The 22,866-nt window shown below is 41.3% G+C and overlaps 1 protein-coding gene across 1 annotated transcript in view; it reads left to right on the top strand.

Moving 5' to 3' along the window:
• Positions 1-22,206: 22,206 nt before the first annotated feature.
• PTN (pleiotrophin) overlaps positions 22,207-22,866 on the top strand; it is a 134,755-nt gene continuing 134,095 nt past the window's right edge. Inside the window, exon 1 of the mRNA XM_089527870.1 lies at positions 22,207-22,532. The gene's annotated coding sequence lies outside the window, so the exon portion shown is untranslated. The remainder of the gene's footprint in view (positions 22,533-22,866) is intronic.

The following is a 22,866-nucleotide window of genomic DNA, read 5'->3' as shown; positions in this document are numbered from 1 at the left end:
GATAACTCTAACCAATCTCGGGAGCAGTTCCACATTCACCAGTCAAAAAGTGTTATATATATTTTTCAAAAACTCACATTAAAGCATCAAAATAATTGTGTGCATAATGCGAAATGTGCACAGAGCATTAAAAAAATCCCTTACTCTGGAGTTCTGCTATCCTGAAGGTCACTTTAATATGATGTTGTTCTGTGGTTAGGATTTAACTATTGAAATACCTGCCAGTCTAAGAAAAATGGAGGACCATGTTTCTGAGCAGAAACATGGTTGCCTGGCATCCTGTTAGTGACATATGAAAGCATAAATCCAACTCAGGTTTGTATGTCTTTTTTGTCATTTTGTCAGGATTCTTTTCACATATTGTGCCATACTCACAACCTTCTCACAACCCAACTACCTTCTGCAACCCTGCCCACCACCTGACCATGGAATGATTGATGCTGAAAATGGGATGGCTGTGAAGCATCTGGCTATGTGCAATATGTCTTTTACTAGTTGAAGCAGCACATTTATCTCTTCCTCCACAATCTCTGGAAGACCCTCAGAAGATTCTGGAGAATATCTCCATTGATCTGATTATAAAGATGTAGCTAGATGCTTCACTGACCACTTTCTATTGCCCACTAAATGGCTGTGGAGGGGACTGGGCTCAGGAGAAAGGAGAATCCTGAGGCAGAGAGAGATGTTCCATAATTCCACCATGATTGAACTTTGCAATACGCTTCTTAATGCATGATTTCCCTCCTTGGATGTCTTTAAACAGAGGCTGCATGGCCATCTGTTGGGTATCTTTGATTGAGAGTTCCTGCATGGCAGAATGGGGTTGGACTGGATGGCTCTTGGGGTCTCTTCCAACTCTATGATTCTATGATTCTATCTTGGTTGGCTCATTTCCATGATGTTTATCACACTATACTCTTAAAGTGCTACAATTCCACTTTGACTCCTCTAGTTGCCTCCTGTTGCATTCTGCCTGAGAATTCTAAATACCCCTCCTTAAAACTGCAAATCCCAGAATGCAACAGGAGGCAGCTAGAGGAGTCAAAGTGGAATTGTAGCACTTTAAGAGTATAGTGTGATAAACATCCATGTTAGAAAATGGACTCCTTTTGCCATGGTTCCTGAACATAGGGTCTGTTGTGCTCTGAGGGGCATTCAGATGAAAAGCACTTCTATCTCCTCAAAGAATGGGACTTACTTTTGAACAGGTTGCCATAATTCTCTACTAAAAACCAGGACAAAATGTAGAACAAAATTTAGACCAAAATATAGGACAATTGTAGTATAAAATTTAGCCCAAAATGTAGGACATTTAAGAAAAATGGAGGGCCTTAAATGTCCTACATTTTGGGCTAAATTTTATCCTACAATTGTCCTATATGTTGGTCTAAATTTTGTCCTACATTTTGTCCCGGTTTTTAGTAGAGAATTATGGCAAACCTACATAGGAGTGTACTTTTATGGTACATTTGGTTCAACATTTTCTCTTCAGCAGGCACCAGCCAGATATCTCTACTCAAAGATGCCTTTTATGACTGCAGCTCCCAGAATCCTCTATCCAGTAGGGCTAGTGGTCATGTGGGCTATGAGATTTTGGAAGCTGTAGTATATAATTTTTTCCCATTCTCTGCCTCTGGGAAGTTCACGGGCAGGGCACAAAATATACGTCTTTACTGGTTATTTCCTCAACATACTGTAGTCAGCAAAATACTCATATGTATTTTGTCTCTGAGAGTGAAAGCTCAGCTTTGAGGATGGGAAATATGTGGCCCTCCAGATGTTGTTTGACTGAAAAATGCCTCAGTCCTAGCCAGCAGGGCAAATGATATGGGATAATGGGAACTGCAGTCCAACAATATTAGGAGAGCCATACAATCCCTAACCTAACATTAAGTTGTCCCACCTAAATCCTGTTGGTGATCTGTCCTCCACAAATGTGTTTTATCATCTTTCAAACCCATTTAATCAAGCATTTTGTATGTTCTGCATCTTCAATATTCTATCTCTTTTGGCAGTGACTTCTGTCAACAAATTATTTCTTTTGTAAACACATCAGGGTTTGTTTTTTTTGTATGTCCTTGAATATTGACACTCACCTAATCTTTCATAGAACTTGCAAAGCCTGAGGGGAAATTATCCTCTCTCAAAACTTTATTTTAAACAAGAGGGCTGGCATCTTTTTCTGATGCAGTTATAATATCATAAGGTAGACTTACAACCTTGTAACAATTTTGTATTCACACAACTGCAGTAAAATTGCCACAAATGGAAATGTCCCTAAAACCTGCTTTAAAAGCCAAGCAGCCAAAATAATAATTTAATTTGTTTTATTATAAAATGAGTGAAAGGGATCTGTGACATCACGAGTGAGGCACTGAAGGACGATGTGACCAGCCCATTCCCACCAGTGAATTTCAATGTGTTGAGGGGTCCCTGCTTCTTTGTGTCATACCACAGGTCACCGGTGGGAACAGACTTTTCACATCATCCTTCAGTGCCCTCTTTCTAGCACCACAAAACCTCTTTGTTTGGTATGGCTGCCTGGTTTTTAATGTGGGTTTTAGGGGGTTGGATTGAGAGATGGAGTATCAGTAGAAATGTGAAGTCAAAGGCTTTCATGGCCAGCATCCCTAGTTTTTTGTAGGTTTTCCAGGCTATATGGCTCTTCTAGAACATGGCCACATAACCTGGAAAAGCCCACAAAAACTATCAGTAGAAAGTTGTAGCAACACGTTCCATGCAGGAACTTGGTTGGTATTTGCAAATAAAACATACCTGCACATATCTGCCATCTAATGAGATTGCAGCCTCACAATGAATGTCATGTTGTTGTCATGTGTCTTTAGGCTGATTGACTTATAGCAACCTGGTTGCATCTACACTACAGAAATAGTGCAGTTTGACACCGCTTTAACTGTTGTGGCTCCATCCCATGGAATCCTGGGATTTGTGATTTGTTGTGGCACCAGAGCTCTCTGACAGAGAAGACTAAATATCTCGCAAAACTATAAATCCCAGAATTCCATAGCAGTGTACTATGACAGTTAAAACAATGGCATACTGCATTATTTTTGCAGTGCAGCTACAACCCTTGTCATAGGGTTTCCTTGGCAAGTTTTATTTAGTGGAGGGTTGTTGCTGCCTTCTTCTTAGGCTGAGAGAGTGTCACTTGCCCGAAATCACCCAGTAGGTTTCCATTATTGTATTGGGAATTTGCATCCTTTCCTACCAGAGATCTAATCCAACCCTAAAACAATTGCATCATATTGGTCCTATGTAAAAGTATACTTGCATGTAAACGGTAACAAACCTTTCTATACGTACAGCGTATAGAAAAGAGACACTGAAAAAAGAAAGATGACATAATAAACAGACAAAATTAATACCACTATTTTTATTGTTGAATATTACTCTGCCTGAAAGAATTGAGCAGTCATCCTGAAACACTAATATTTTGTCATTGCTGCTGCCAAATCCTTTTGACAATAGTACAATTTATGTATATTTTATGCCGTCTTAATGGATCCTTCATCTTATGAAGTTTCATTGCTGCTGTCTCACTTGTGAGAAACAGATGCTGGTGGGCTAGAAAGAGACCACAGTGTTACTTGACACACACTGTGAACTGAGCAGAATGGCTTTAGGAAACTGAAAACAAGACTTATTTGGAATGTTTTCAATATAAATAGATGTGATGTCATTGTATGGTCAAAGTTCATTTGAAATAAGCCTGGATGCCAAGGGCATGGTAACCTATGCAGCTGGTCCTTGGCTCAATGGCTAATGAAGCAGGTCCTCTGGGCACCCCAATGAACTCTTGATGTCCACCTGCTTGTGTCTGTATTTGTAACTTTCCTTGATGAAAGAGATGAAAGCCTGGAGAACAGAAAATCTGTTCCAGGGAAAGGAACACAGAAAAACAACCACAAGCACAACATTGAAATGCATCAAAGTTATCATGGGACAGCCAGAGTCACCCCGGGAACATCCAAAGTTTAAAACACCTTTACTTCATTTTAGAGAGTGCCACAGAAAAGATGATACTTTATGGATAGCACCTTCTGTCTCAGCAGAAATACTACTACTAATAATAATAATAATAGAGTTTATTTATATCTTCCCGCCTCTCCCAATTGGATCGAAGCGGGATCACAACAGAGTTTAAAAAATACAATTAAAACATTACAATATTATTATCACACAAGTTAAAACCACAGTTAAAAACATAAAATCAACAATCATGGGGTCAGATGCTCTCGTTCCATACAGAAACAATCTGTAATTCATAGAAGGTCAGGTGGGTATGCATGTCGAAAAAGCTCTGTCTTAGCTGCCTTCCTGAAAGGTTCCAGGGATGTAGCAAGGCAGATCTCCTCTGGGAGTCCATTCCATAGTGTGGGGGCAGCTATACTAAATGCTTTTTGGGCAGTAGAAACATATTTAGATGCTGGTATCGCTAACAATTTCTTCCTATTTGTTCTAAGAGTGTGGGGCAGATTGTATAGGGAGATGCGCTCCCGTAAGTAACTCGGGCCCAAGTCATGTAGGGCTTTACAGGTAATAACCAACACCTTGTATTGTGCCTGGAAGCTAATTGGAAGCCAGTGTATATCTTTCAGAATAGGTGTTATGTGATCAAATCTTGAGGATCCAGTGACCAACCTGGCTGCTGCATTTTGCTCTAATTGGAACTTCTGAACCTGATACAAGGGTAGCCCCATATAGAGCGCATTGCAGAAATCAAGACGAGAGATTACCAGAGCATGTACTACAGCTTCAAGGTCCTTTCGGTCGAGGTAGGGTCGCAGTTGGCATATCAACCGAAGTTGATACCAAGCATTTGTGGTGAAAATGCGCATGGTTATCCATATTCCTTTTTCTCGCTCCTTTTTTTTTAAAGAACATTTTCTTTTGCATGGAAAGCAGTGTCATGGACCCTAATCTGAAACGTGTTCCTGATCCAGACCAGAGTTTTGGGTTGATTTCTCAGCAAATTTGCTGTAAATAGTCAATTTTCTATAACCAGCACCTTCAGGAAAAAAATAGCCGAGGAAGAGGAAGTCCACACATTTGTCCATCTTGATTATGCACAATCATCGTTCCATAGACCAGGCACTTAAAGCCATCTGCTTTGTACGTGCATTGATGTCCGTTAATGTCATCCTCTTCCAACAATGCAGTTCTTGTTAATTGCTGTAAAATTACAGAACTACAGATGCAGCTACTTGGTAAGCACACAAGCAAACTTTCTTTACTTTCAATGGTTTTTTTAAAACAAAATGGAACTATCACTGACTCTTGTTAACTTTACAAAACAGATCATTTAATCAAAGCACACTTTTTTTTGTCACTACGTTTTCTATTTGGTTTAGTCAATTATTTCTATTATTTCCTGGAAAGGATTTTGGTATTTATTGCCCCATCAAAACTGAATTTTCTCTTGTTCCCAAATATCTTACTTTGAGGAGATGGATGGCTAACACTATCTGAATATCCATCAGATACAGTTGGCATGCAGAAGATGGATGGCCATCTGTCGAGAGTGCTTTGGCTGTGTATTCCTGCACAGCAGAGGGGTGGACTGGATGGCCCTTGTGGTTTCTTCCAACTCTATGATTCTGTGATTCTATTGAACTGTTGCAATGGAGGTGAAATTAAATTGCACTTTCCAGCAGCAGTAGATCAGCATACATGCTCATTCTACCATCCTCATACATGTACCAAATTGCTAAAGCTGGAGAGAACTATTACAAAATAGATTAGGGTCCCCCCCCCCCCCCCACACCCTGGATGCTCTTGACTGCTGAGTCAATTCTGAATTGAGCCAAAAAGAATTCACTTGACACTAGGGAGTTCTGCTATTCTAGACAGTTGGAGATTAGAGTTTGAATCCTCATTTAGCCATGGAAACCAACTGGGTGATCTTAGGCAAGTCACACATCTCAGCCCCAGAAACTGATGTTAACTGTACAAACATTTAGAACAAAATTATAAAAAGAAAAGAAGCAGAATAAGGTTAGAATCCTGTAGGTTACATATGGTGGTAATACCAGTATATCTATTTTTGAGAACATTGTGGACTTTTTCACACAGGGAAAATTGGAAGGTTAAACAGTGCAGGGTCATCCAGGGCATTAGGGACAATTTTGCAATTGCTTTTCAGACAATGCTGCACACAAACCAGTCAGACTCCAGACAGAAGGTGAGGTGAATCAGGGAATAAGCATTTTCACAAAAATACCATGTTTTCACATCCATTTCATTTGTGAATTCACTCTCTTCTAGTAATTGCAGCAGTCTGAAAACCATATCCCTGATCCTCCCTGTTCCCAGATTTTCCAGGGTTCCTTGCTGTGCCAAAAAGAGGGAGAAAGGCTTGTTCTTAAAGGGACACACACACACCCCTCTCTTTCCCTTTCTAAGCCACCTCTAAGGGAACAGCTGGTGGGAGAAGGCAGAGAGGAATTCCTCCTGTACAGGAGGGAGAAGTGGAGGATATGTCTTGGAAAAGGAGGGCATCTGGGAGTTTCAACCCTTACTAAAATCAGGCAAGTTTATGGACCAGCCCCATCCTCTTTCTCTCTAGTGTGTGTGTGTGTGTGTATGTGTGTGGTTTTAAAGATGTGGTTTGCAAAGAGAAACCTCAGCTTGCCTTCCTCTGAAACAGCTTCTGGGGCAAAGAGGATTTTCCTCCTGGTTTCCCTTCTCTCTCTAGAGCATGTGTGTGTATGCACTTGTGGAAATGACAGTTTGGAGCATGTGCAAAAAGTTATTTCCAAGCTAGCAAGGGGATTTGTCCTCATCAGTCTGAAACCCAAATTTGTTTTTGACCCAATTTCTTGCCTAAGTAATGTGCCTTTAACCCCTAGTTGTGCTCTGTGTGTGATAAACATTAGCGAATTTGCTCTCTTTTCCAGGATGCCAACACTTTAACCATTTTCGGGATGGAAGCACATAGATTACTGTGTGAAAAAGTCCTGTGAAAGGGGGCATCTGGTACCTTCTTTTTTCAATGCCCATCATCTCTGTGTAGCTCTCCCTTGATCATGCCAGAAAGAAGGGGAAACCTTTTTGTTGGTGATGGAGGCTGTGCTTTCTTTTCAAGGTAGTTGTGGGCATCCAGAAGATCCTGGGGATGGAGTGATGGAGATGTCCCAACAAGTGTCTCCCCAGATGCTGTTACACACCTTGGGAGGAATCAAGAAAAATGGAGTAGTCACTGCCCCCAGAAATGGTGTTGAGTATGCTGTTGAAGATCCACACTCCATTTAAAAGGCTTAATATACCTCACTCAAGTAGAGCCCATGGGACTATTTTTAAGGGAGGAGGTTCAATATTGCCTTGTATGCTGTCAGTCATTCTAACTACATGGAGATACTTGGGGGGGGGGCATTAATTTTCCTATCCATTATCATTCAAATGTTCCTAAATATGAAGCTTCTTACATGCACAATGTTTGCTTACCTCTCTATGTTTAGTAGCTTACTCTCAACTAAGTGTGCACACAATAGATTGCAGGCAGCCTTTGCTGTTTTTAAAACGGCTGAAGGACAATAGTTGTGTTAATATTTTGTATTTCATGATCGTTTAGTACATTCTGACTGATAATTCCTGAGGAAGTTCAGCTACATTGTTGTTGGTGCTTTTTTGTGTGCCTTCAAGTTGTTCTGACTAATGATGACCCTAATGTTAACCTATCAGGGGGTTTTCTTGCCAAGATTTGTTTAGAGGGCAGCTTACTTTTGCCTTCCTCTGAAGCTAAGTGTGACTTGGCCAAGGCTACCCAGCAGGTTTCCATAGTTGAGTGGGGTTTGAACCTTGGTCTCCAAGGTTGTAGTCCAATGCTCAGAGCACTACACCATGGTGGCTGATTGTCATTCCTGTTGTGTACCTTCAAATTGTTTTTGACTTATGACAACACTAAGATGAATCTATAACAGGGTTTTCTTGGCACAATTTGTTCAGAGTGAGTTTGCCTTTGCCTTCTTCTGAGGTGAGAGAGTGTGACTTGCCCAAGGTCACCCAGTGGGTTTCCATTACCAAGCAAGGAGTCAACCCTGGTCTTCAGAGATGTAGTCCAAGGCTCAAACACTGGGTGTCAACTACATACAAGTCCAGTTTTCCAAAACCAATTCAGGAAGTTTCACAGACCCCCAGCTTCATGAGCCTCTCTGCTCTATTTTTTTAGAGGTTTATACGGCATAACAAAGTGTTGGAACCTTCAGACATTGGAAGGATGTGATGAAAAAAGCATGAATATCCTTTAAAAATGCTTTCCATTCTGTTAAAAAAAAGTGACTTAAGACAATTCTGGAACTAGCAGTTGGGCCACAGAGCTCAGCTTTTACCAGATGATCTTTCTAGGCATGCATTACTGCAGAACACATTGTGGCACTCTCTTGAATAATCTCAATTACTGAAATGTGGGACTTGGAATTATGTATGACTGTGTGCTTTATTCTATTGAAGCCTTCATAAACTTCCTTCATCAGTGCATGTGCACACAGACGTATTCCTCAAATTGCAGGGTGGCTATTTTCTAGAAAGATATGTCTTGTGTTGGGCCAGGCATGAAGTAAAAGGTTGACTGAACAGTAACAGAACACCACTGTTCAATACGTCTGCTAAATAATTCAGTATTACTAATGGGAAACTGATCATAGTAGATGAGGTGGCAGCTGTGGGCACTCAGCGCTGATGTTTAGCAGCTCAATAGCTTTGAAAACAACAGTGGAGCAGAAGGTGAAAAAAAATCCATAAAATGCTAACATGTTCTCCTTTCCTTTCAGTCCCACTTATTTTTCTGAAACTGTGTTATTCTCTTCCTTCATGGCTCAGTTTCATGACTAGAGAATAAGAGGATGAAAGAACGAAATTGATATGGCTAGGCCACATGGAATGAAGTGATAAGTTGAACTCCTGGATGGTCCACATTGTTTGATGTGAGAAGTAACTCATTTTGCTAGAATCATCAGGATTTTCTTAGCCTGATATAGCCTTATTTCATCTTTTGAGCCTTTTATAATGACCTATGTGTTCTCAGGGTATGCAGAATCCATAGGCATAGTGGCATCGAATATACACAGTGTTATTCAAGACAGATGTGTAACACATAAGAAGCATACATACTCTCAATTGTAAGTCTCAGCGGCATGGGTCACAGTATAGGGAAGTCTGTACAGAGATTGTCTGTGCATGTCTGAAACTAAGGTCCATCAGAGAAATTATAATGTATATCTGCCACCACCTCTCAGTTCATGGTAGCTCCAGAGAGGAACTTCAAGAACTGTGTGCTAATTTTTAACCTGGAAAAGAGAAACTATTTTAATTAACTGATTAATTAAATGCATCTATCCTGCCCTTTATCATAGGATCTGAGGGAGGGTGGTGCACAATATAAATAATTTAAAATAATTCCAGATTAAAAACATGAATAATTTGAACAAGATAAAGAAATTCAATATAGTGGCTAAGATTCTAGATCAGCTACTTAGTATATGTAACTAAGTAGTGTCTCCTTGCCCAATGCCCCCTTCCATCCTGCTTCATTGGGCAGCAGCCTCTGTGAGCAATGGGGCTCCTGCTGGTAGGGATGCAACAAACAGATGTTTCCAACCCCCTCCTATGAGAGATCTCAGGTGCAACAATAAAAGCAGGATCTTTGCCATAATTCCTCCTTGCACCGGAGATCACTTGCAGGAGGGAGTGTAAACATTCTGCTGTGTCCTGATTCACAAGAGAACAGATCTCAGTCACTCACAGCAGCTGCTCTGTGCTAAGGTATGGCTGGAAGACTGTTACATGTAGATGTGAAATACATTATTCACTGACAGCTTTAATCAAAAGCCATGATATAACTTGGTGTTAGGAATAAATTAATATTGGCTTCAGTCAGACCACCAAGGGGAGGGCATTCTATAATCAGGAGGTCACAGCCATTAAGGCTTTCTCCCATGTACTCCCAGTTCATATGGGTCCTACTGGTGGGGCAAAAGGAGAGCATCTCCTGGAAACCTCAGTTCTTTAGCAGGCATATGTAGGGAGATACACCAGTAGATAGTTGTCCAATCATCACTGAGTGAATTTAGCCAGTTTCCCATGAGAGAACAGTGTGAGATATTTTTTATTAAAAACTAAAATGTCAAAACTAAGATTTCAAATGATCTAGGCTTATTAATTACATTTACCCTTTTCTTTTGGGTAAACACACTACTGCACAGCCTCAGGTACACTAAAACCCTGGATTAATGTTTTTATGCTTGACAGACAAGCAACTTCCCATCAGAGTTGATATAAATATTCAACCAATACATAGTCAATTTGCTACTACAGACTGTTGTAGGCTGTTAGAACATTCTATCATCTCCTCTCCTCTCCTCCTGCTCAATTAAGTGAGTGCACATTTGAGCTCAGTTTGCAGCAACTGAATTAAGCTGAAGACAAAGGGAGAAAGTGGGGAAAGGTTTAATTGGAACTGTCCTTACCCAGCTGGGACAGCTGAGGGTATGATATTGAAAGGATGGCTACTCATTCTAAGCTTTGCTGCAAATTTCTTTAAAGTCAGCTTCTGCTTCAGATCTCAGGAGATTTTAAGAAATAAATTGCATCTACACTGTAGGAATAATGCAGTTTGACACTGCTTTAACTGCCATAGTTCAATGCTAGGGAATTCTAGGATTTGTAAGGTTTTTTTTTTTTTTTTGAGCTATATTGGCGGGTTACACACTGCCATGAAAGTACGTGCGGAGCGCGTACTAGGGTTAGGGAGGTGCGGTGCTTCCGCACCTCCCTAACCCTAATACGCGCTCCGTGCGTAAAAAATGACGGCGGCCGTTCCAGACGGCCGCCGCCATGAGGACATCACGGCCATGCTGCCTCTATATGGGGCGGTGCGGACGTGACGTCCTCGCTCCGCGCCAGGACACCTAGGGCGCCCTTAGCGTGAACCAGGAAGGAGCTCCGTTTCGGAGTTCCTTCCTGGTTTGCGGCGCCGCTTTGCTTCGCTGGGCGCAGCCTTCAGACGGCTGCGCCCAGTGAAGCAAGGGAGAAAGGGGCCAAGCGGCCCCTTTCTCCCCCTCCCTGCCGCCGCGGGGCGTCCTTGGGGCTTGAAGCTCCAAGGACACCCCTTTTCAGGCTGCAGGGAAGCGGCGTTTTGCCGCTTCCCCGCAGCCTGGAAAGCGGCGGATCGGGGCCTCAGCGGCTGCCGTTCTGGCCACTGAGGCCCCGATACACTGGGGAAAGGGGCGGGTACAGCCCGCCCCAAATAGGCGGTCTGTAACCCACCTTAGTCTTCTTTGTTAGAGAGCTCTCTTGCTGGAACAAACAACAAGTCTCCAGTTTCCATAGCACTGAACCATGACATTTAAAGCAGTGTCAAATTGCATTACTTCTGCAGTGCAGGTGCATCTTATGTTAAAAACACTCCTGTAGTGCTCTTTGCAAAAGCATCATCTTAATTTCTCTAAAAATGATTCTTGAATCCTACTGTGAGATCCAGAGGCATTCTGGGAAAAAGAAGATGGTGGCTGCTGCAGCTGCCTTGTGTGGCAGTCCTCTTCAAAGTGCTGGACTTTTTTTTTAAATGCCACCCTTTCTTTCCCCACACAATATCAGGTAGAGAAGACAGACCTGTAATGTATATAACACAAAAGTAATCCTAGATTTGAGAACACCTTATTGTTGCTCAGATGTCAAGTCATTACCTTTTTGAAACCCTATATATACTGAATGAACTGCTTCAGGCAGCTCCAAGCCTTTTAGTCTATGGAGATTTCCAAACATCTCTTTCTTTTTTGTCATATTCTGTCATTCTTCTTCTTCTATCTTTCTTGCAGGTTGTTTTCTCAGCCTATTTCAAGGTAAGTTTTGACTTCTATAACTTTTTATCACCATGCTTTTCTTTATCTTTTCATTTCATTAAAAAAACCTTTCTTCTTTATATATAATCCACCTGAAGCTGAAGAATTTGAAGCAAACCCTGAGGATATGGATCAAAACCTAAGTGAAGCAATGGCCTGTTACAGACAGCCAAAATAAAGCTGCTTCAAGTCACAGTGGAGGTATGGTGTTTCAATGATGCATGCGTCTGAAGAGTCCAGAAGTCGCACCAAAGCCACGCTCCAGCCCTAAGGACTGGAGCGTGGCTTTGGTGTGGCTTCTGGACTCTTAGGACGCATGCATCATTGAAACATCATACCTCCACTGTGGCTCAAAGCAGCTTTATTTTGGCTGTCTGTAACAGGCCAATGTTTGGCTTTCTGCAATCACCTGTAAGCAACACCCTCCCTGCTGAAGAAGGTTGGGTTTCACTGACACTTCTGCTTAAAGTATGTTTGAACTATACCTTCTTTCTCAAGACACCATGGTTTCCATTCCTCACAAGCCATTCGCCAGACAGCAGCAATGAACAACTGATATTGATTATTCAACCTGACAGCTAGAACACAAGACCACGGGAAACCATATGTCAATTACAGTTAAAAAAAATATGAGAGAGATACTCCCCTTTGGAAGACAAAAGCAAGGAAAATTGCAATGCTCATGGCAAATGTTAACAATTTTCTTTTTCTTTTAATGTAATGACAGAGGAAGTAACTGGCAAACCACTTCTGAGTATTCCTTGCTATGAAAACCCTACGAAATTCATGAGGTCACCAGATGTTAGGTGATTAGAAGGCACATATACACACAAAGATAAAATGGCCATAGAAAATGTACACAAATTCAAACTAGACAGGAAATTGAATCTGTAAAAGAGTTTTCATACCTGGTATCAAACATTGATTGGAGCAGGGACTGCAGTCAAGAAATCATAAGAAGACTAAGAATGGGGAGGGCAGCTGTGAAAGAATTAGAACAGATCCTAAAAAGTAACTGAGCACAAAATATAACTGAGCATGAAAGTTAGAATCGTACAAGCCATTGTGTTCCTCATTACTCTGTATGGATGCAAGAGCTGGACAGTTAAGAAAGCAGATAGGAAGAAAATAAATTCATGTGAAATTTTGTTCTGGAGAAGATTGCTGATGATACCACGGACAGCCAAGAAGTCAAACAAATGAGTGCTAGAACAGATTAAACCAGAAATCTCTCTGGAAGCCAAGATGACAAGACTAAGGCTGTCATACTTTGACCACATCATAAGGAGGCACGACTCATTGGACAAATCTTCTTCTTCTTCTTCTTCTTCTTCTTCTTCTTCTTCTTCTTCTTCTTCTTCTCCACCTTTCTCCCAATACAGAGACTCAAGGTGGCAAAAACAATAAAGCTAGAAAAGGTGGACAGAAGCAGAAAGAGAGGAAGACCACATGTTAAAGGTCACAGGTATGAATTTGCAGGAACTGAGCAGAGCAGTGGAGGACAGGAAATCTTGGAGATGTCTCATCTATAGAGTCACTATGGGCCGAGATTGACTAGAGGATGGATACCAACAACAACACACAATATTCCCTATAGAATCATTTAACATCTTACACACACACAAACATGCTAAATTCTAAGTTGAGATGACCTATTGAACCGTACCTTACAAATGTCTTGCTCTATCAGTGGGAGTCCTGATTGATCCTGTGTCATCCCACTTTTTAGCTGCTTTTAAAATTCCCAGTTTTTTTCTCATCCTGCTTTCTCACTTTATCCTCAGCTACTTCAATTGCTGTAAACTGAATTCAAAGTGCAAAAATAGTTTGCATTCTATTAACTTAGCCAGGGCAGAGAAGGGGGACAAAGTTTTGCTGTTCCCAGTAGACTTAGGAAAAAGCAAACTACCACAGTTTCCCATAGTTTATGTGTTGTTCCTCCTTAATGTTGCCAACTTGACCATACACTGATGCCACCTGGTCACACATGTTCCAGTTTTCACCTATGAAATGTTTGAGGTAGGACTGAAAATCAAACTTACATAAGCTTTGATTTATTAACTTTCAATGAATTTTCTCTCTCTCTCTCTCTGTGTACATGCTATCAAGGAATGCACTGACCTATGGTGACCCCATTAATTTTGTACAGTTTTCTTAGACAAGGAATACTCAGAGGCAATTTTGCAACTTCCTTCCTCTGAAATATAGCCTACAGCAGCGGATATTTGTTCAACTACTACCCAAGGTTGACCATGCTTAGCTTTCAAGATCAGTCAAGATCTGGAGACTTTAGGGTATTTAGGCCACTCAAGTTAACAGCTAGCAAATGGATGTAGAATGAGAGCACATTGGACATTATCACATGGGAGGAATGTCACCCAATTTCAAAAGAAAAGAAAGTAGGGCCAATTGGAAATAAACACAAGTACGTGGATGGTTATCACACCACAGAAGAACATAGCGCCCATCCCAAAGCCAAAGTAGTGCAAATGCAAAAGAAATTATCATATGAGTACGTACTCTTCATAGTATAGAATTCGAATTAGCATCCTTTCACATGCGCAGTGAGGGCAGAATCGGATCATGACCTTTTTACACTTCCGGTGGGGCTTGCTTCCAGTTCCCATGGTTTTGCCTTATTTCACGTTATTTGTTCATTTATTACCCTTTATTTCACGTTATTTAGGCAACTGATGTTATTAGTTCATTCATTACCCCTTATTTCACGTTATTTAGGCAATTCACCAATTCAAAACCAGTTGTAAACAACCTTGTACTTGGTTTGAGCACTGGACTATAGAAGGCAGGGATAAAATCCCTCTGGGTGGCCTGGCGCAAGTCACACTCTCTCAGCCTCCTCAGAAAATGGCAATGGCAAACCCCATCTGAATAAACCTGCCAAGAAAACCCAAAAAGCGGGGTGGGAGTCTCCAGATGGTTGTGTGTGTGTGTGTGTGTGTGTGTGTGTGTGTCTTTAAGTCTCCAGCTATGGGGGGAGAGAAGGAGTCCCTCCCATTTGGGAGAGCTTGGCTGCAGTGAGGGGGGGGGGGCTGGGTCCTCTCTGGGTTCTAACTCATGAGTTGGAAGAGGGGAAAGGGGAGGGGTAGCTGTCCAGGAACCAGAGCTGGCAACTAAGGCTACATCCACATTGGAGAAATAACCCAGTTTGGCACTGCTTTAACTCTTTGTGGCTCAAGACTATGGAATTCTGGGAGGTAGAATTTGTTGTGGGCCCAGAGCAATTCCCCTGAGGGGAGGAAAACAGACCCGCATTCCCCAGGTTGCCCTACTCCATCCTCTCCCAAAGGAGGAGGAATGAGGGAAGAACTCTTTGGGGCTAATAAAAAAAAAGGGGGGGGAGTTATGTCTCTTTTTGAAGCCTCCTGGCCCTGGAGGGAGGGAGGGAGGGAGGGAGAGAGGCAAAAAGGTCCCAGAGGGGCACATGGGGCCAGGAGCAGGGCAAGCCCCAAGCCCACCATTTTGGGCAGAGAGAGAGAGAGAGAGCTTGCAGGGTGCCTAATGGAGAGCCACTCTTTCCTGTCAAAACCAGCTGCTTTTCCTCCTGGCTGCCGGGGAAGACCTAGGAGCCCCGGAAGCCAAAACAATATGGCGGATCATGGGAATTGATGCGGGGGGAATATCAGGGCCAAAACAGACATGCATATCACACCAAACAACATCGAATTGAATGCGAAGTAGCCTAGGAATAGGATGTGTGAATTCACTAGTTCACTGAATTTACTTAATTTTGGATTGCTGTGGAATTGCGTTTAGAATGCCAGTGAATGCGCAATAACGTGAATACCCATGATTCTGTTCGGGATGACACTGGATTATACTTCCAATTTCCATTGTGTGATAACAACCATTGTTTCCTCCCTCAACATTCCCCAGTATTGTGATAGAATACCAAAGCCAAAGGACAGAAAGCTCCTTGTAAAATGAGAGCTCTTCACTGTGTGGTGCAGACTTCTGTTTTAAGTTGAGAATCACAGCTGCTGATTTTAGTAGAATGAGACCACATTCAGTAATACTTCTGTACTTTTGACTGTTGGATAGTATTCATGGTATGAAGAAAGGTCTGACCTCATTCTACTTAAGATGAAAGTGAAGGAAGAACCAAAAGGCTGGATAAAGGAGGTAATCCTCCCCAACACCTACATTCCTCCAGATGGAGGAAATTTATCCAAAAGTACAGTGTCTTTTGCTGATTCAAATGCAAAGTCTTAAATGACTCAGCAGGGAATATTGTATGTGTGTGTGCCTTGAAGTTGCCTGTTAACGGATGGAGATCCCATAGATTTCACAGAATTTCTGAGACAAGGAATACTCAGAGGCAATTCTTTCCTCTGAAATATAGCCTACAGCATGGTATTCTTAGCCATGGAATACTCAGAGGTGTTTTTTCCAGTTCCATCCTTTGAAATATTTTGCTACATAGCAATTTTCCCTTTCTGCTTCTTTCTCTGGGAATAGAGAATAGGATTCTCTTTTTAAGAATTCTCTGAATTAATTGTAGGAAGACCCAACATGATGTAGTGGTTTGAACATTGGGGTATGACTCTGGAGACCAGGGTTCAAAAATCTGTGTGGCCATGCAAATCCGCTGGGTGACCTTGGGCAAGTCACATTCTCTCAGCCACAGAGAACAGACTGCCTCTGAACAAATCTTGCCAAGAAAAGCCCATGATAGCTTTTTCCTTAGGGTTAACATAAGTCAGAAATGATTTGAAGGCACATACCAACAACAAAATGTTTGTTCAGTTTTGCCAGAATTACCTAACTATGTCTATGTTTTCAAATGAGTTCAAGGAATATTAAAGATTTTAAAAAACTCTACACAGCAAACTGATTTCTGTTTGTTAAATAGCTATTAGACACACCCAAACAAAGCTTGATGTCCCCCTCCCCCCGGCTATTTGGCACCCTACTTCGCATCCTCGCACATTGCAAATACAGTTTGGGGGAGAAAAACTGGCTTTGAAAAATAGTTTCTCCCTTTATAGGCTAATTTGGAATTCAAGCTCAATTTTGCAGTATTCCCAAGATCTACTGGTTCCTTTCAAAATTTTGCTGATGAAAACAGTAATAGGATCTCATGTGTCTCTGAGAATGGGTACACAATTAATTTACTTCTTACTATACACACTGCTAGATGCTCCTCCTGATATTTACTACTGTGTGGATTTTATTTGCCTTTCAGGGGTGGACTTCCCACTTCCTGGTTGGATTGCAGCTCCTCTCAGCCACAGGCAGCGCAGCTGATGGGATGATGGGAGATTATTCAAACTCAAAGAAATGTGTGTATATCTGTTTGTGTGTGTGGTATGCAGGTCCATAGGACACAGTCATCTACCAGGTTGGATTAATTGCTCACTACTGCTTGTTCCAATGGGCATCCATTTGAAAGAGCTTTTCTGGATGTATTTGAAACTCCCAGGTTTTGTTTCTGTAATAACTAATTTTATTTTGGAGATCCACACAATGTTTTCTTCATCCCAAAATATTTTCTGGGAGGTCCCAGCATTACCAAAGGTTTTTCATTCCTGCTTCTCAGGTCAGTTTAAATTAATCCATCATGTTTCTAGATGACATGTATCTTTACTTGACAGTCTACTTGTATTATCCTAGAACTAGTTGAGATGGCTGCCACCAGCAAAAACTATTGTTTATAGGACACAGATTCAACAGAGATCATGCAAGAGAAAGAGGACTATTTGCACCAAAACAAAATGCTCCAAATGTTTAATAATAATAATAATAATAATATCACTTTGATTATGAGCACATCTACATGGGCCAAATGAAGGGGCTCCCTCCCCATCCTCATAGTGACCAGTCTACGTGATGCAGGGACAAATCCCCAAATTAAGTGCAGACTTAGTTTTTTGTGGGTTTTTTGGACTATGTGGCCATGTTCTAGAAGATTTTCTTCCTGACATTTCGCCAGCATCTGTGGCTGGCATCTTCAGACTGTCTTCATGATGGAAGGTCAGTTGTTCACTTTTCTCTCCCTTCAATTGGCTTTTGCATGAAAATCTGGAGCACTCTATAGCAATGTTTGGTGCATATTAACACATATGTTCTGCTGTGTCGACCAGCACCACTGCTTCTGGTGTGAATCACTGAAGGGAGGGAAACCTGGGATGTTTCAAGAAAATGTTTGGCTGCAAAGCTGGGAATTTGCAAGTTCTGTAAAATAATAAAAAAAGAACTAGAAAATTAATACTTCCAGAAACTTTTTTACCCTTCTGGGCGAACCTTCTGACAGAGATTGTTTGCTGCCTTTCTTCCTGTGATTTTCAACTGATGAAGCCAGGGATTGTGGAACTGGGGCTTTCTGCATGAAGGGATTTGGACTTGCCCCTAAAGTACTACACACTTTGTAACATTGGCTGAATTTCTGCATTAGAGCATGGAGAGCATAATGTTTCACGCATGACACTGTGCACTACTCTCACCCCAGGAAGCATATCTCAAGCCCTAGGAATTGTGTGTTGGGGCAAGAGGACAACAAGGCAGAACCTGGCTGCAATGGTGTATGTGTGTGTGTGTGTGAAGAAATCAAGCTATTCTCCCAGATCTCCACAAGTTGCAGAAGTGACAGGAGCTGCCTGTTTGCCTCCTTTGATCACTGTTACCTCTTTTCCCACAGTTGCAGAATGACAGCCAAAATGGAAGCTGTTTGCTTGCTTCACCACTTCTTCCTTTTTCCTGCCATAAAATGGGTGTAGCAGTTTCTTTAGGGTTTGAAAACTGTCAGGGTGAGGGTGTTTGGACATTTCATATTTCTCATGCAATGTCCACATATGACACCAACAGGATTCTAGTCCATCCTCTTAAAAGGCATTCTGAGAAGTCTAAATAGCAATCATGATTTACTAGGGACAGGCCTGACAGGATACTATATCCTCTGAAAAATTAAGCACAATGTACTGTATTTGTACTGTACATCGTGTTTCTATAAACCTCCTTTCCAGATTATTGCTCTAAGCCTGTGCATCACTGGCATTCTTCATGATATCAGGCTGCACAAGATTCTCTCCAGAGTATCTATTGAGACCACTTGAATTTGAGCATGTAACCATAGCTGTTTTCACCTAACATGGCAATTGCCTTGCCAAACTACATCAGTATATATATGGAAATAGTGTCAGAGATGTAGGCGGAGGAGGGGAAAGATCAGACAGAGGATGGGAAAGGTAATAATTTCAGTTTTTTAAATGTTGATTGGGTGTTCAGTTGTCAGGGTGAAACGTGGTGAGGGATCCTGCACAGAAGAGGGAATTTCAACAGATGTTGCTTGTTACCTGGTTATGTGACCAGCAACACCAGCTGAAATTCCTGCTTTTACACCATTAAAGGTGGAGGATCCTTCTCTACCTTTCAATCTAGCAGTCCTAATTGGGTGAAAATATACGAATTTTTGCACATTTTTATCATATTTTCCACTTGGGGACTTTTTTTGAAACATTTCTTTGCAAACTTTCTCAAGCTTTGTGCAAAACAAAATTTACCCACAGAAAACAGTGTCTTTCTCACACAATATTCTGTTTTCTGTAAAAATCCTTGAAGATATTCATACCAGCACTTACCAAAGGGGGTTACATAGAAATCATAAATACAAAAGTCATGAATGTGTAGCTCTAGGTTATGCACTTGTAAGTGCCCAACAGCATTCCAGCCATGGCTAATATCTAACTCCATACAGGATTAAGGTTGTACATAACACCTCATATGTCTTTAAGAGTTTCACAATTGATAAAAGTTTAAGACCTTTTCACAGGACTGTACCTCTGTGCTGGAGAAAAGTGTATCTGTTGCATTCTTGGCTGTCACAACTTGACTACATATGAACCACAGGCAATTCTATATGAGACTCACAAAGCTGGGTATAGATAGGCCGAGCTGCCATTAAAAAAAAAAAAATGCCCCCTCCTTCCTGTATTGTTCCTCCAATGGCATAGTGAAACAAAGAAATGAAGCAAGAGGAAGTGACTGCTAGCAAAAAGGTGATTTGATGCTTCCCTCCCCACTTACCAGTGTTGGCACAGGAGCAAAACTAGAAAAACCTGGACTGGCAACCTTAAAGGAAGAGAGCACTGGAAGACAGAAACACAAAGCCGTTAATGACTAGAACAACCAAATTAAAAAGAGAGATGGCAGCAGGATAAACAGGGATGCTGTCCCTTTAAAAAGGTTTTTTTTGGTGGGGGACATCTTTTTTATGTACCAAATGGATGTTCTTAAATTTCCTAGACTTTGAGAATTTTCCAGTAATCACATGGCCAGAAGGAGGAGGTTCCAGCCATCTGAGAACAAAGACAGCAAAAGGCAGGCCTATGGCTAACTTCTTCAACTTATTTTTCTCTCCGGTATGGTTTTTAATACCTTGCCTGATGAAGAAGCTCATGGAGCTTGGAAAGCTTGCAACATGTATATTGTGCATTTTGGTTGGTCCAATAAAGGTATCGTTGTTTGGATGTTACTGGATTTGCCTTTAAAAGTTGGTTAGTCAAAGGATTTTTAACACGTGTTTTCAGCTTGCATGACAAGCTACATCTACTGAAGTTCCAGTTCCTACCCCACTATTAAAGGTGCAGGGATCTTGTCTTCTTTAGCAGTTGGCCATCTCAGACATCAAGTTGTCAAAAACTGAGAGGGTTCTTAAGAGAGGCACAAAAATGCAGCAGGAAAAAATGGATTGAATTATTTTCCTCAGGGCATAATGAGGAATGCAACAGGGTGAAATTAGGTTCAGAGTTTGTCTGAGGATACATGGATCTATTTTTTATCCCAGTAAAGAAAATAATTTAGTTCCATGCATCTAGTTGGAGTTGTTTGCCCCATTGCTAATATATATTCTTGATGAAATACAGATGCATGTGTGCCTTTAAGTCATTTCCGACTTATGGTGACCTTAAGGCGAACCTGTTATGGGGTTTTCTACATGTTGTAAACATCAAATTCACTCTGCTTATGCAAGTAGCTGTAAGTAGCTGCTGTTATGTTTTTGGAAGATTTCCTCTGCTGTTACACTGTTCCCCTGAGTAGACAGTCTTCACTTGAGGCTGCCACAAAGAGGCTTTGGTAAAACACACATGAACCAGCTGTCAAGAAGGAGACACCGTGAGTTTTCCATATGGCCTGGGAAAAGAGGTGGAGTGATGGTGGGGAGGAATGGGGACACATCTCCCCAAATAATAATTCTGCCCTCCATGGAAATGTTCTTTCAGTTCCCAAACTTTTAGCATTGCAACTTTAAACTTCAGTTAAGCTTTCAGAAACTGCAGCTTAGGTATCCAAAGAAAAAAAGACAGGCAAAGTTACCAAGCAAATGCAAACACAGCAAATGTAAGAATTCTAGGTATTTACAAATACTAGTCGCTCGCTCTCTGCAATAGTGGATCCTTGTTATTCGCTGGGGTTGGTTCAAGGAACCTCCGTGAATAACAACATCCATGTATGCTCAAGTCCCATTAAATAAAATGGCATAGCAAAATGGTGTCCCTTATAAAAAAATGGAAAAATCAAGGTTTGATACTTGAAATTTATACTGTTTTGAATATTTTCAAGCTGTGGATGCTTGAATCCGTGTATAAAAAATCTGTGTATAAGGAGGGCCAACTGTACTAGAATTTGGGAACTTAAGGAAAATTCAGGGAGGCTTCTTGTGGTGTTTGCTTTGGTATGTTATTTTTAAATGGTTTTCTATATTTTAAAAAAATATTTATATTTATTAGTTCACATGAAATATTACAAATTAATATGTAGGAATTAAGGTAACAAGAACAGAGCATAATAAAGTAGGCAGGTTATATATTTTTAACTTAGTACAGTACATTAGTTTTTTTAAACTGTTCTATTAATGTGATATTTTACTTGTGTTTTAAAATTGTATTGCTTTATTGTTGGGTTTTTTAAAATATATATATTTTGTGAACCACCTTGGATCCAGTTTGGGAGGAAGTTGGCATATAAAATAAATCAACTAATAAATAAAACTTCATTTGGGAGGCAGAATACTTATTGGAGTGGCAATGCCTTCAATTTTGTCCCCTCCTGAGAAAGGTGACAGTAGGCACTCCCTGCCTCAGACAACTTCAGAAGCTGTTTGGATGCACATAGAATCTCAAGTTGTTTGTTTGCTTTCAATGCTCCGTGTGGTCTTTACTTTTCTTTAGCACTGCCTGGTAGAAAAAAAAGAGATGAGGGAGAGCTCTTCTCCCATTTCCAACCCTCTTCCTTTGCCTTCAGTCTTTGTGGGAGAGAATGCCCCTAGAGTGACCTGCTTTTGATAAGCTTCCCAGTCAGATCACATGAGTGCACTGTGCAATCTCTCCTCCCTTCTTTTCTTTCCTCTCGCTGGCTGGCTCTCTCATTCACTCACTCACTCACTCGCCTTCTGCTTTCCCAGTAGTCAAAAGCAAGGATCAGCTTCTCTGCCTTGCCTATATAAATCCCTGGTTAGAAAATTCAAAGGGAAGAGAAGGTACACCAAGAAAGAGCTGAGGAACATCATAAAGGCCAGTCTGGGAGTCCAGCATTTCAAGAAGGGCAAGAAAAACATAGTGGAAGAGCACCACTACGTTTGCAGAGCCAAGGTGTACAAAAGCTCAGAACTGGGAGTGGAAGACAGTGGACCAGAGACAGGAGATCTTCTTGACACTCAAAGTAAGTACACCTGGGTTGGGTTTGGCAAAGTCTGGCATTCACAATGCACCCCCCCCCAACCTTAAAAGGGGAAAGCTGATCAGTGATGCTAAGGAAAAGGCAGCTTGATGGTGCTTCTCTTGGGATGCTATTTCAGTTTCAAATGTTTCCCAGGGTATAGGAAGTTGGTGGGGTGAAGGACTCTCTGAGTGACTTCAAGTTATTTTTATTTTGAGTGGAGTAAGGATGGTGCTCATCTGTCTGATGATGGCAGTGGTTGGCATTTCCTGAAAGAGAATTGTGCAAAGCTCTGAATGCCAAATAGTAGGAATATTATTCTTCACTTGAGGCAGGA

The sequence above is a fragment of the Sceloporus occidentalis genome, unplaced genomic scaffold, assembly GCF_023333645.1.
Source record: "Sceloporus occidentalis isolate IW3139 unplaced genomic scaffold, rSceOcc1.0.p SCAF_5, whole genome shotgun sequence".
Taxonomy (NCBI): Eukaryota; Metazoa; Chordata; class Lepidosauria; order Squamata; family Phrynosomatidae; genus Sceloporus; species Sceloporus occidentalis.
Note: the sequence above shows the minus strand (reverse complement) of the source record. Positions and strands in the feature narration are given on the sequence as shown.